Source organism: Eschrichtius robustus, chromosome 1 (genome assembly GCF_028021215.1).
Source record: "Eschrichtius robustus isolate mEscRob2 chromosome 1, mEscRob2.pri, whole genome shotgun sequence".
Classification (NCBI taxonomy): Eukaryota; Metazoa; Chordata; class Mammalia; order Artiodactyla; family Eschrichtiidae; genus Eschrichtius; species Eschrichtius robustus.
This window is the reverse complement of record NC_090824.1, coordinates 186,500,272-186,515,765: the sequence shown is the minus strand read 5'-3', so window position 1 is coordinate 186,515,765 and position 15,494 is coordinate 186,500,272. Positions and strand designations below refer to the sequence as shown.

The 15,494-nt window shown below is 41.4% G+C and overlaps 1 protein-coding gene and 1 pseudogene across 1 annotated transcript in view; one reads left to right on the top strand and one right to left on the bottom strand.

The window, feature by feature from the left end:
- Positions 1-15,494, top strand: part of NEBL (nebulette) — a 340,699-nt gene that overhangs the window by 89,364 nt on the left and 235,841 nt on the right. The gene's annotated exons all lie outside the window — the stretch shown is intronic.
- On the bottom strand, positions 1,647-3,281 carry LOC137761668 (elongation factor 1-alpha 1 pseudogene; annotated as a pseudogene).

Genomic DNA, 15,494 nt, shown 5'->3' with positions numbered 1-15,494 from the left:
TGGCCATTGTGTTTATGATTATTGTGGTGGTTGACCTGGATTGTTTTTCTGAGTAGGAAACACCCTCAACAGATAAAAATCAGCGCTTATCTTGGCTTTGCAGTAAAAATCCCAAAATAGCATAAAAGTTTTTAAGGAGTGAACAAATCTGTAGAAATCAGAAAGGAAATATGTATGTATTTTTAGAAATCTCATTTGAATTCAGATTGTTTTTTGACCTCTACTATATATTTAAATAGGTACTAGTTTTCTATTTTAAGCCTCCATCATTGCTGTGGTTTTTAAACAACAAAGCAAAACAAAATAAAACAAAAATCCCAAGTGGAAAAAAAAAAAAACCTAACTGTAACTCCAGAGATATTTAAAAGCATTTCTGTAGAGACACAGATGTAGAGAACAAACAGAGAACAAACGTATGGATACCAAGGGGGAAAGGGAGGTGGTGGGATGAATTGGGAGATTGGGATTAACATCTATACACTATTGATACTATGTATAAAATAGATAACTAATGAGAACCTACTGTATAGCACAGGGAACTCTACTCAGTGCTCTGTGGTGATCTAAATGAGAAGGAAATCCAGAAAAGAGGGGATATGTGTATACACATAGCTGATTCACTTTGCTGTACAGTATAAACTAACACAATATTGTAAAGCAACTATACTCCAATAAAAATTAAAAACAAATAAAAACATTTCTGTTCTACAGTGGGAATCAGAAAGAAAATATAACCAACATTGATTCTAAAAGTTTGAATAGAAAACCTTGATAATCTCAGTCATGTTTCCATGGATTTCATTAAAGAGACATTCCAGCTCCATGTTACTCATTACGATTTATTTATTAAATTTAGTTAAGTGTAATTCTAATGTTAGTCTAAAATATTAGGTCTCTAATGACTATTAGTGGTTTGATATTAATTGCGAACTTAGAGCATTAGGTACCATGCAGGACAGAAGCCACAGCCTGTGTCCTTGCTGGCAAATGGGGAGCGATGTAGGAGCAGGGCCATGCATGTGACATGTGCAAGGGTGGACACCCGAGGAGGTTAGAAATAAGGTGGAAGGTATAAGGGAGCAAGATCATAACTGCGTGAGTGGTTGAGAGTCTTTTTTAAACACCAGGGCTTTTGCTATGTCCTTCTTCAGTCCCTGGAGCAATTGGGCATATATAGTAATGTCCCAGGTGTCCCCAAGCTGAAATCACTCTGGCTTTCATATACCTGTGGCCTTTCGTGCAACCTTTATTTCTAATGCTTTATCTTTTATATACTCAACTTCCACTTTTGGTTCTCCTTTGCAGCAAAATCACTCTTGTAGATTCATCTTCTTGACCACAGCTTGGCCACCCCTCCCTTCTTTGTGCTCTTTAGGTGTACACTCTTCTCAAATACTCAATACATTAAAAGAAATTGATGCCACAGCACTGTTACCTTCCAGAGATCCCATTTCAAGTCCTAGTTCTGTTGTGTGTAGCAGTAATAAATAGACCAGTGGGGGATTTAGGGGTTGGCCGGATAAGACACATATCTAAACCCTTCAGATATGGAAACAAAGGAACAAAATTTCTAACAGCACTCCTGGGCATACCTAACAGATTCCTTTTTTTTTTTTTTTCCTCATTAAACTTTTTTAACGAGTCTCAAATTCTGTGACAGATTTTTGGTCAAGTTGTTTCCATTAGAAAGTACTGAGTTTAAAAACTAATAACTTAAAACTGCCACACACAAAACAAATGGTCCACAAAACATTCTCCTTTCCTTCTGAAGGTTTTACGATGCATTGTTATCCTTAACCGGTCTTTTGCTATTAAACTTAAATGGCCAATTGAGACAAATAGTTCTGAGGCTGTTCTTCCACCACTGATTAAGACTGGGGTGGCAGGTATTGGGGATAATATTCATTTAGCCTTCTGAGCTTTCTGGGCAGACTTGGTGCCCTTGCCAGCTCCAGCTGCCTTCTTGCCACTGCTTTGATGACGCCCACAGCAACCGTATGTCTCATGTCATGAACAGCAAAATGGCTCAGAGGAGGATAGTCAGAGAAGCTCTCAACACACATGGGTTTGCCAGAAACCATATCAACGATGGCAGCATCACTAAATTTCAAGAATTTGGGGCCATCTTCCAGCTTTTCCCCAGAACAATGATCAGTCTTCTTCAGTTCAGCAAACTTGCAAGCAACGTGAGCTGTGTGACAATCCAGACAGGTGCATATCCAGCACTGATTTGGCCTGGATGGTTCAAGATAATCACCTGAGCTGTGAAACCAGCTGTTTCCATCGGTGGGTCATTTTTGCTCTCACCAGCCACATTGCCATGACGAACATCTTTGACACGTTCTTGACATTGAAGCCCACATTGTCCCCAGGAAGGGCTTCACTCAAAGCTTCATGGTGCATTTCAACAGACTTCAGTTGTCACGTTGACTGGAGCAAAGGTGACCACCATGCCAGGTTTGAGAACACCAGTCTCCACTCGACCCACAGGAACAATGCCAATACCACCAATTTTGTAGACGTCCTGGAGGGGCAAACGCAAGGGCTTGTCAGTTGAGCGAGTTGGTGGCAGGATGCAATCCAGAGCTTCATGCAGTGTGGTTGGTTCCACTGGCATTGCCATCTTTACAGGTGACTTTCCATCCCTTGAACCACAGCATGTTAGCACTTGGCTCCAGCATGTTGTCACCATTCCAGCCAGAAATCGGCACAAATGCCACTGTGTCGGGGTTGTAGCCAATTTTCTGAATGGAGGTGCTGACTTCCTTAACAGTTTCCTCGTATCTCTTCCGGCTGTAGGGTGGCTCAGTGGAATCCATTTTATTAACTCCAACAATTGGTTGTTTCACACCCCGAGTGTAGGCCAGAAGGGCATGCTCATGGGTCTGCCCATTCTTGGAAATACCTGCTTCAAATTCACCAATGCCAGCAGCAACAACCAGGACAGCACAGTCAGCCTGGGATGTGCCTGTAATCATGTTTTTGATGAAGTCTCTGTGTCCTGGGGCATCAATGGTGGTCACATAGTACTTGCTGGTCTTGAATTTCCATAGGGAGATATCAGTGGTGATACCACGCTCATGTTCAGCTTTCAGTTTGTCCAAGACCCAGGAATACTTGAAGGAGCCCTTTCCCATCTCAGTAGCCTCCTTCTCTAACTTTTCAATGGTTCTCTTGTCAATCCCACCACATTTGTAGATCAGATGGCCAGGAGTGGTAGACTTCCCTGAATCTACGTGTCCAATGACAATGATGTTGATGTGGGTCTTCTCCTTTCCCATTTTTGCTTAGGTTTAGCAGTGGTTTTCATGACGCCTGTGTCCTGGCGGCAAACCCGTTGCGAAAAAGCCAGATTCCTTTTAAAATCTCATTTCTTTATTGCCTTTTCCTTCTTCCCCTCCCCCATCTTTTGCTGTCTTTCACCCTAACACGTTGTGATAGAGAGTTTTCTTAGTTCAGAGACTAAGAATTTAGCTGTATTGATTTGTCACATTGCACCTGCTGAAATCCTAATGGAAAAAAACTTGGCACATGAAATAGAAGTCAGTCTGATAAAATTAAACCTCACAAATTATGCAGCTGCTGTGTACATAGAGAACGCTATCCGAATCTTCATCACTGACTGCTTCAATATTCTCATTTTACATCTTGGCTCTTTTCATTGGGCTTGCATTTTGCATGTTGGGAAAGTACATTTTGAGATGGTCATTTCATCCTGCAGAAGCAGACACTTGATTCATATGGCCATGTGATTGCAGCTGTAACTTACGTTCATGTAAAGTGTGGTAATTTACAGATGATTATGTGTAGAGCTGACGCAGGTACAGCTTCTGCAGAGGAGGAACTGATGCCAAAGAGTCACTTTGTGTAGGTGGCTCAATCCCGAGGGACTGTGAGGCCGAGGGGGACGCACCCATCTTTAGGGGCAAAAACATCATTTAAAGGAAGAATGATATTAGCGTACTTTCTGGGGGGTAACTCTGAAGAGTTTTACTTCTTCCTAGGATCTCTGATTTTTTTATTTTATTATATATATTTTTTTATGGCCACAATGTTTGCAAGGCTGAGACTGAGCTGTGCTTGTGCCAACTTTGGAGAAATTTAGGTAGATGAACTTGTGAAAAAGCTATTTACGTAAAAACAAATGTCACCTCATGTTAGGGATTTCTACCTCCTTTTTTAATTTCTTCATTCACACGTGTATTAAGTGCCTACCAAGTACAAGGCCCAGTTTAGGAGCTGGGGATATAGCAGTTCCCTTGCTCACATGGAACTTCATTCTAGTGAAAGGACACAGATTAAAAAAAATGGTTAATAGTTCACAAATCACTTGGTGCTCCATGCTATGGAAACAGTAACGCAGGGAAAGAGAATGCTGGGTTGAGGGGTGAGTTCCTATTTTATGCTGGGTAATCAGAGATGGTCTCCAAGGAGGGGATATTTGAGCAGACCTGATGGAAGTGAGAGGGTGAGCTGTGATGTTTGGGGGAAGAGCAGGTATAAAGGTAGGAGGTGGAAGCACGGTGGTGTGTTGGAAAAAGTAAGAACAGTGAATGGAGAGAGTACAGGGCAGAGGAGGTGGGGCTTGGAAGAAGCAGGAATCATAAAATGTCTTTTAGAAGATTTTAAGAATTTTGACTTTCACTAACCGAGACGAAAAGTGTGATGGTGTCTGATTTATGTTTTACAAGTCCTGTCTGGTCGCTCTGTTGAGAATAGGCTGTAGGAGGCAGGGGTGGATGCAGGGAGCCCCATCAGGTGTCAGGGGCAGTTATCCAGGTGGGAAATGATGGGGTTTGTGCCGTGGTAGTGATAGTGGAAGAGATCGGAAGAGGTCACGTTCAGAATATATTTTGGAGGTGGAGCCACCAGGATTTACCTTTGGGATGTGGGTTATAGAAAATACAAGGAGATAGGGCTTCCCTGGTGGCGCAGTGGTTAAGAATCTGCCCACCAATGCAGGGGACATGGGTTCGAGCCCTGGTCCGGGAAGATCCCATGTGCCGTGGAGCAACAAAGCCTGTGTGCCACAACTACTGAGCCCACGTGTCACAACTGCTGAGCCTTGTGCCACAACCACTGAAGCCTGCATGCCTAGAGCCCGTGCTCCGCAACAAGAGAAGCCACTGCAATGAGAAGCCTGCGCACCGCAATGAAGAGTAGCCCCCGCTCGCCACAACTAGAGAAAAGCCCGTGCGAAGCAACAAAGACCCGACGCAGCCAAAGATAAAAATAAATTAATTAAGAAAAAAGAAAATACAAGGAGATAAATATCCCTTTTTTTTTTTTTTTTGTCTGAGAAATTGGTCAGTGAGTAGTAATTTATGGAAACGGGAGAGGCCCAAGGAGGCACGGGTGTTCTGGGGAGAATCAGGAGTTTGGTGTGGGACTGGTTAGGTTTGAGATGTCTATCAGACATCCAAGATATGTGAAGAAGGTAGGTGGATCTATGAGCCTGGAGATCAGGAGACAAGTCTGGGCTGGAGTCAGTATAGAGAAGGTATTTAAAGCCATGTGACTGGTTGAGATCTAGTCAGTGTGGGTATACACAGGAAAGTAAAGAAGTACAGTGACTGAGCCCTAAGCCACCCCAAAGTTAGGCAGATGAGAACCAGCCATACATGCTAAGGAGGATTAGCCAGTGTCTTAGTTTCATACAGCTGCCAAAACAGCACCAAAACCTGAGTGGCTTCAAACAACAGAAGTTTATTGTCTCACAGTTCTGGAGGTTAGAAGTCTGATTCAAGGTGTTAGCAGGACCATGCTACCTCTGATGGCTCTAGCGGGGAAGTTCCTCCTTGCCTCTTCTAGCTTCTGGCGTTTACTGGCAACACGTGGTATTCAGTGGCTTGTAGATGCATCACTCCAGTCACATGGTTATCTTCTGCCTGTGTATCTTCACTTCATCTTCCCTCTGTGCCTCTGTGTGTCCAGATTTCCCCATTTCATAAGGACACCAGTCGTGTTGGATTAAGGCCCACCCTAATGACCTCACCTTAACCTGGTTATATATGGGAAATCTGCAAAGACCCTATTTCCAAGCACGGTTACATTCTCAGGTACTGGGGGTTAAGACTTCAACGTATCTTTTTGGGGGGGACACAATTCAATTCATAACAGCCAGCGAGGTGGTAAGAGAACCAGGAGAGTGTGGTATTGTGGAAGCCAAGTGAAGAATGTGCTTCCGACAGGAAGGATGGATAAACTGAGTCAGATGCTGGTGATGGAACAAACAAGATGGGGACTGAGGACTGACCATTGGCTTGACCATGTGGGGGTCATTGGTGTCCTGGCCATGAGTGGTTTCAGTGAAGTGGTTAGGCTGAGAATCGGATTGAAGTTCAAGAGAGAATGGAAACAGGAGTTAGAGAAAGCAAGTGTAGACAGCTTTTTGAGGCATTTTGCATATAAGGCATGAGAAGAATGGGGTGGTAGCAGTGGAGAAACCAGAGTTCAAAGGAAAAATTTTAAAACAGTGGGAGAGATAGCAGCATGCTTATATACCAGTGTGGAATGACCCAATAGAGAGGAGGAATATTACAGAGAAAAGGGAACAATTTCTAGAATGATGTCTTTGAGGTGGCAAGAGGGTGTGGAATGTAATAGCCATGCAGAGGAAGGCTGTGTCAACAAGCCCGCCAGGTGATTCTTACGCACGCCCAAGTTGGAGAGCCGCTGTTCCAGATGATCTCTAGGACCTTTTAAAATTCTATGCCTTGTGATGTATTTTACCCCATTAGCTGAGTATGAAATCCCCCTTTTGTTTAGAATAATGATTACTGCCTAATGTGCACGAAGAATGAGTTCAGATGGATATGACCACAGAGTATGTACAAGGAGTTGTGCCATAGGGGATGGTAGCTCTCCGACTGTTCTTTACTCTCAGGACCTTAATAAGCTGTACTGTCTCTTTAAACTACAATTTCTGCCATTTAGAGGTGCCTCTTCAGCATTGCCTGGGAGATCTGGCTGTGTCTCCAACTGCTATTTTTAGATGACCCTGCATCAGACCCCAGTAGAGTGAAGAGCATGTCATGGGGGCTTGAAATATTTGTATTTGGCAGGACTCAAATGCTGTACGACAAATTAATGCCCTAATACCCAAATGCTATTATATCAAATTTTGTATATTGAGTTAACATAAAATATGACCTAGGACTTCCATTAAAACTTTCCAAAGAAAACCCCAGTTTGGCTTGTCTGAGGAGTGTACAGTTTTATTTTGTTCACTCAAAATTGTAGCTAAAGGTTGGTATTACCACCTTAGTGTGATTGCTCTTTGACTCACTTTTATTCCAAAATATACAGTTTCCACTAAGAGAGCCATACTTTCTTTCTTGAGTCAATGAAAGTTCACTTTCATTTTCCTAATGTTAGAGGACTGAAAAAAGTTGAGACAACGGAGAGTTTTAATCAAAGCAGGCAGCAATTGACTTCAGTTTTAGTAAAATAACTTGGTGTGAACAGATGTTTGGCCAGCACAGAGAATTATGCTTTACTACCTATTGAAATTAATTGGAGAATATTGACTGCACATTATTTGGTAGAAAATATGAGATTAGCAAGGTTATATATATCCCATACTCTCTGAGGTTTACATTTATCAAGAGGACATTTATCCCCCTTTCCGCTTTGAAGTAGTCAGAAAGGATTTGAGTTACCTTTCAGTCCTAGAAAGTATTTCCCTAGTTTCTGTGAATGTGTCTAAGGGAATTTGGAATGAGACTTACCTTTTAGTACCCTGGGATTTTGTATCCCGCTTATGCTAGTGTCAAATGTTAACTTTTTCCCTTTGGGGCATTTGTCAACATCCCACAGATGAGTGTCTGTGCCCACCACGGGAGATGCAGAATTTGAGGAGTGCAGGGTCTCGTGGGGCTGACAGTCCAGCAAACAGCATTTGTAACACATCCAGTGCGGTAAGAGCAGCAACAGATGCAGGCATAGGCGCTCTGGCTGCCTGATGAGGCGGCTTACCCGTGACTGCTGGGCGCAGTGGTCACTGGTAAGCATGGTGAATGGGGGGAACGTGATAGCGGAGCTTTCCCAATATGTGATCTTTTAAATACTTTATAATAACTTATATCAATAATAATATTTCACAATTTTATATTTAATTACTTTTGTATCCTTTTATTTTATCCTCATAAATACTCTACATATAGGCAGACTGGGAGAGAAAATCAAGGCTTAGTATCTTTGACCTGCCCAAGTTCAGATGTCCTGGGTTTAAGGCTCGTCTCCTATACTTACCAATTGTAAGTACAAGTATAGGAGCTAAGCCTAAAACCCAGGGCATCTGAGTCCTGGTCCAAATGTTTTACACCCATAGGTAAGGAAATCCTTGGTTCTGAAGTGAACCAAATTAGGTCTAGAACAACTGACAGTTCGGCAATCACTTAAAGGATGTTTGAACTGTTTTTAAGTATCCTTGAAACTGTAAATCTTTAGCTGCAACTCTGATACTATAATAGCTTTGCGAAGTTTGAAGAAAGTTTAGTTTGAGGTTTTGGACTGAGATAATTTTGTGTTTCATGTAGCATTTGATAAGCATGCCATAAAATAATGTTGGTTCTTTTAGAAGAAGTTATTTTGAAGATGCATTATAGGGGTTCCCTGGTGGCCCAGTGGTTAAGAATCTGCCTGCCAATTCAGGGGACATGGGTTTGAGCCCTGGTTCAGGAAGATCCCACATGCCGCGGAGCAACTAAGCCCGTGCACTACAACTACTGAGCCTGCGCTCTAGAGCCGGTGCTCCGCAACAGGAGAAGCCACTGCAATGAGAAGCCCGCGCACCGCAACGAAAGAGTAGCCCCCGCTCACCGCAACTAGAGAAAGCCTGTGCACAGCAACGAAGACCCAATGCAGCCAAAAAAAATAAAGAGACTGAAAGACCTGAAAATCCTGAAATATTAAAAAAAAAAATGCATTATAAAACTTAATGCATGCTTTGTTGTTTCCAAAGGAGAAGTTTTTGGCTTGTAGTTTCTCAAATATGAAGTGTTATGGTAGATAGCTTTTCCCCCTTCTCTTTACCCATATTTTAAAGCCACATCTTTTTAAGTGATTGAAGCCATTTTGTATATGTTTGAAATTATTTTTGATTACTTTAAAACTTGCAGTGAAACTTTATCTGATAGACTAGTTGAATGCCATGTTTAGCTAAAGCATCTTCCAAAAATCTAGAAGAGCAGGAATGGATCATATGTGTTTCTTCTGGAGCAGAGAGAGTGTGCTGCTGTCAGGATCACAGGCAGAATGAAAGGAGATGAGCCTAACATATTTGACCCAACCCTGGCTCTTGACCGGAATGGGAGGAGCTGATGGCCTGTGGCACTGGTAGCCTGGTCCCACAGCCTCTAGAATGAATGTTACTCATTTTGATAATAGCTGTTCTTAGTCATATTTCTGAGAGAACACAAAACTGATTGCAGTTGACTATAAAAATGTTCTTAGTTATATATATGACTATAACTAACTTTTACTTTTATAGTCATATATATATATATATTTATATATGTGACTATAAAAATGTTTGTCCTGTTTTTATTTAATTGATGTATCTTCCCATAGACATAGATTTAAAGTTAGAAATTTCCCCTTTGGTAGTGGAGTAAACTGATGTTCAAGACTATCTGATTTACTGAAGAAATTTGGAGAAACAAGTCTAGTTTTAAACATTCTTTTCGTGTCATATTACATTGTGAATAAATTAACAGTACAGGCATTTCTAATAGGGTCTTACTGGGAACTCAGACTTGGGGAGTTAATCGGCTATTGGGGTCATCCAGACTCTTAACAGAGCTCAGATTTGGGAACCAGTTCATAGTAAACTGTATCTCTGGCTATATGTATAAGCTAAGGCAAGGATCCAAAGTGCACTATTTGACATTTCTTGGACATGCCCAGTGTCCCTCTGCTGCCCTCTTTCAAAGTGTTGTTTTCTCTACCCTAGGTATCCAGTCACCCTGTTGCTACTTGCTCAAAAGCATTACCCAGTCCTACGGCAAGAGTCAAAAAGCAACGCTCTTCAGGAAATTGTACTCCCACCTAGGTGTCATCTCTCTTTTCTTTGAGACCTCATATTACCTCTGTGCTTTTTAAAATGGAACTCCTTTATGTGAAAATCCTCACCATGGTCCTGGCACAGAGACACTGAGGGAATGTCAGCTCTCCATCTCTCCGTTTTATTTTGCCTTATTTTGTGGCTAGTTGTGTGTATGACTGTTTTGCTTTTAGCAGTTAATAAAGTTGATCTTTTCTGCTTATTTTAACAATGCTTTGTTTTAGAAAATACATTATACATGCAAAAGACTATAAATTAAATGCACATTTTAAAGAATGATAAAAATAGCATCTGCATACAAATTTCTGAGCTTAAGAAAGAGGTGGCCAGTACCGCATGGAGCCCTCTGTCTTAGTCCATTTGGCTATTATCACAAAAATATCGTATCCTGGGGGGCTTAAACAACAAACATTTATTTCTCACAGTTTGGAGGCTGGGAAGTCCAAGAGCAAGGAACTGGCAGGGTCAGTGTCTGGTGAGACCCACTTCCTGGTTCATAGCTGCCTTCTCCCTGTGTCCTCACATGGCGGAAGGGATGAGCGATCTCTCTGGGGCCTCTTTTATAAGGGCACTAATCCCATTCATGAGGGCTCCTGACCTAAGCACCTTCCACCGTCCCCCACCTCCTATTGCTGTCACATTGGAGGTTAGGATTTCAGGATGTGAATTTTGGGGTGACCTAAACATTCAGTCTGTAACACCCTCCTTGACCACATTCCTCTCCCACTCAAGTAACTGCAGTCCTAAATTTTTGTGTTTGTAATTTCCTTGCTTTCTTTTGTAGTTAATCTGCAGGTGGATGATTCCATAAACAATATATTTCTTGATTTTATATCTTCTTGAACTATATACTACTAGAATAAAACTATGTACTCTCCTGACTTGCTTTATTTCACTCAATATTATGCTTTTGGGATTGAATCCTGCTGCTGTGATTTTCACTGTTGTGTAGTATTTCAGTGTACAGTGTATCCAGTTTTTTGATAGACAGTGTGGGTGTAAATGTGAAAGAGTTCTGAGTCTAGAGGATATACCTAGGAATGGAATTGCTGGGTCTATGTGCATTTCCAACATTTCTGAGTGTGATGCCACTTTGTTTTCCAAAGTGGTTGTACTAAGTTATTCTTCCACCAGCAGCATATACATGTTCCTGTTGCTCCAGCTTTTTTCCCTACTGCTTTTAAAGTGCCAGAGGACAGTCACCATAGGCCTGTTTGCATATCTAGTTTTTAACATTGAAACTTTCACAAATTTGGGAAATACTGGATTCAAGAATTGAGTAAATTTCCCCCTCCTCTCTGAAGTATTCTATGCTAGTTTTCATGAACAAGAGGGAGCACTGTGTAGGAGAAAGTCCAAACTGCAGTCAGGCATCCTGGAGTGAGCTCTGGCCCCACCGCTCACTAGCTTCATGATGGCAGAATATTCTCTACCACGAGGAACAGATAGTCATCCTTACATCATGATGTGGAGATGTCTTACACACTGTCTAGCCCATGTCAAAGCTCAGTGAATACAAGTTTCTCTATGCTTCCCATCTAACTCAGCTCCAGTGCTAATGCAGGACATTTTGAACATGGTTCATTGGTCTGCATTGTGATGAATCACCCAGAGACAACTAAGCCTCAGGACAAACAAAGCCTTTGTCTGTGTAGCCGCAGGGCAGCCTGTAGCCAAGCTACTCTGGCTGATTCTAATGTGTGTGTCACCATGATGCATCTACTTCGAGGCCTTTTGGGTAGTTTCTTTTCATTTTCATACGGGAGCCCCCTAAATTCTCTTGTAGGAATTGTGGCTACTTTTGGGGCTAATTTGGGTGTATCATGTGGACTATGGGCTTGTCATAGAGTTGGGTGGTGCAAGCAGTTGTGTAAATGGCAGTTCATTGAACACAAACCACTTAGCGTGTGCCAGACCCGTTTGAAGCACTTTATAAATATTAATTCACGTCATCCTTATAACAACTCTGTGAGGTGCTTACTGAAGGAAAATGAGACACAGAGAGGTTAAGTAACACGCCCAAGTGACAGAGCTGGAGGGTGGGAAAGCCAGGATGCAGTTAGATGGATGACGGTTACCTTAAGCTAGTGAAGCAGGGGAGTGACTTTTTATATATGTCACAGGACCATTGTGTGCCCTAACCTTTGTGTGTAAATACAGCATTGACACCAAAGTTAAAAGAGTTGTCACTTTAACACCAGACCCGCCCCTCCCCATCCCAGCCCTGCTTCCTTTCGGTATGTGAATTAGCAGATTTAAAAAATTGTTGCTAGCTGAACATCACCCTTTTTATAATGTCTCTTGAGGTCTCAGAGAGTTCTTACCAGTCCTCAAAACTGTAAATATTTTTTCAGGAAATATAGTAACTAAACATATCCGACCTGACACAACCTTAACAGGAACTTTCTGTTTTTCTTGTTAATAGTAATAACAATAAAAACAAACAGAAAACCAAAACCAGCATAAAAAAGAGACAATATCAGTGGGTCCAAAACCACCTTTGTACTGTTTCTAGCTCATTAGCCACAGCATTATCTTATCACAAATTGGTTAGAAACTCTTTTGAAAAAAGTATTTTAGAAAAAAAATTTTTTTTTCCTGTTTTGCTCATTTTGCCCTGATATCCTGAGTGTTTAGGCATATTTGTTGATTTTTACTTTGTCTTACTTACAACACAACTCCTCATATTGGTTTCACTCAAGTCTCAGGGACACCTTTAAAAATGAACTGCTAAATAAATGCGCATACTTCCTCGGGAATTGTTATAGTAAGAGACCATTGGATGAGGTTTACAGAGATTCCAAGGGATTAGCTTATTTTTATAACTGAAAAGCGAAAACATATCTACTATCTTTCCCCCAACTACTAATGCTCATTATAAATGTTTTAAGCATTTAAACAAATAAAGAAGAAAAAACGACCTGAAATTCCCATCATCCAGAAACAATCATTGCTAATATTTTTGCGTATTTCCTTTAAGACTTTCGTGAGTATATGTGAGTGCTCATGGACATGTAGAAAACACCTAGAAGGATGGCCACTGTTTAAAAAAAGTGGGAGATGGGATTATAACCCAGAAGTTAGCATAACACCTCATCCTCTTTTTTCCCTTCTCAGGAGTCTCCAAACTACAAATCTTGTATTGTACATGGTCAGGATGGTGGGGGGTGAAGAACGTTGTCAGTGAATTCTTTGTGGTGACCCCAGGTCCTTGACTTTGGTCATCAGAGGGCTAGGCCAGAGCAGATGGGTCTTGGGCCTTTCCTCTCTACACTTAATACCTGTGCCGCCACATTTAGTTGTGGCTCCAGCCCTCATCGGATGCAAGGAGGTGGCATTTCCACAGACAGTGGGCTAAAGAGGACCCATTCTGTAAACCCCCAGTCCCAGGCCTGGAATGAAACTGCTATTCCTGACTGTTGGTGGTTTCACTGGATTATCCATACTCTGTCAAGACAATGCCGTTTAATCTTGGTTCAAGCATCTCTACAGACTTAGCCCTAGGTACCAGGAGCTTCTGTGTGCAGGTGCCTAATTGGTGACAATCAGTTGGTGGCTGAGTTCCCCACGTAAGGAATCTCCCAGAGAAGGAGGAATTCTGCCTCCACACTGCCTTCAGACTCCAGCTGCAATATTCAGCACTTCCTGCTGGATTGGCCTTCCGATTTCGGATTTGCCTGCCCCTACAATCACGTTAGCCAGTTCCTTAAAATCCTTCTCTCTTTCTGTTTATGTGTATATACGTCGTATTGGGTCTTTTTTTCTGGAGACCTGACTAATACAGCAGCCATTTACATCTTTACCACTGTGGTGTTTTTAGAACTCATGTGCCACTAAATCTGTTGTTCACCTTTGGTTGTCCGTTCCCTCCCCCACTCCCCATCCCCACAGGAAGACATTTATCATGTTTAAGAGTAGAGTGGCCCCTAAAGGAAGAAGTGTACTCTGGGAGATATTCTGAATGGCAGCCATCAGGAGCTGTCAGGGCACGTCTGTATTTACATGTTTTCCAGCCATATTTTCCCAGCATGTTGTGGATCTGTGACTTTCCTCGGAGGAATTTGGTATTCAGAAGTCAATAAACAAATTACATTGATCTGTAATGTGGGTGGGACTGTCACAGTGACTGATGGGATACCAACTCTTTCAGAACAGTATGTGAGGGAAAGATAACAAGATTGAAAGAGCCCGTGCAAATGACAAGGAATGCTGTAAGAATTCAGTGTAGGTTGTTCCTCTCGGTGGAGTTGCCGCGGTGGAAATTTTTATCTTGGAAAGCTGCTCACTTTGCATTGAAATGTGTTGATATTGTGACATACAGAAGTCTTTTGTTGAGTAGATTCTGGATGTATCAGTTGTATAAATATTCTATGGTGCTTGCATGCCCCACAAAGAAAGGAAGCTTATAAGCTATATGACAGCATCATTGTGGGATAAAAGCGGCCCTCTTGGCAAAGTAAATAATCCTTGCAATTTATATATTGTTTCATGATTTATTTCAGTTGATGGCCTTTGACAACATCACTCAGGCATGTGGGAAAGGTATTACAATCTCTCTTTACAATATGAGGAAAGGAGCCTCTTGAGATGAAGTGACTTGGTCAAGGTCACAGAGAATTAAGACTCATCTCTTCTGATTCATGCAATAGTTGCTTAGATTATTTTAGGGACCAGATTTCCATAGAAGTCCAGTAGATTGTTTGGTCCCTACTATGTATTTAGCCAGTATTTACTTTATCTGAACCTTAATTTATTTTTGGGACAAAGAAGATTATATTAAAAAAACAGTTCTTTTTATAACTTCATTTGGGAAGGTATTAAATACAAAGGGATCTGTTATTGAATGAGCTTAGGAGAAACGTGAGTTTATTATTGATAGAGCCTTCTTTTGAAATAACTAGAACATTGCAAAGTCCGATAGATATTTTTCTTGCTTTCTGTCCCATTCTTCTTATCAAGTGCCTGACTGGATACCGTCTTTGGGCATAGAGCTCCCAGATAACGACATGATTCGTTCAAGTATTGGCAGGCGTTTTGACAAGGGATGTCTCAGTCATCACTTCGTTCATGACCATAGTCAATGTGCGTAACTTGCAACAATCTTTTATTTTTGTTCCTGAGTAAATCAGCAAGGCGTAAGTGTGTGTGTGTGTGTGTGTGTGTATGTATGTGTGTGTGTATATATATACTTAACTGACAGTACTGAGTAAAAGTGACTAGATTTATGATCTCCTTTCCCCCACAGTTTAGATTTGCGGCCTTTTCACTATTGGGATGTCATTAGTGATCAACTTCTAGTGTAGCTGAAAAGGCCACTTGACAGACATATGCATAAAATTTTTATTCTGTGTAAATCATGCTTCCTTGAAAATATAAAACTATAAAAGATGTATTAAAACTGTATGTATACTTTTTTCCCATCCAAATT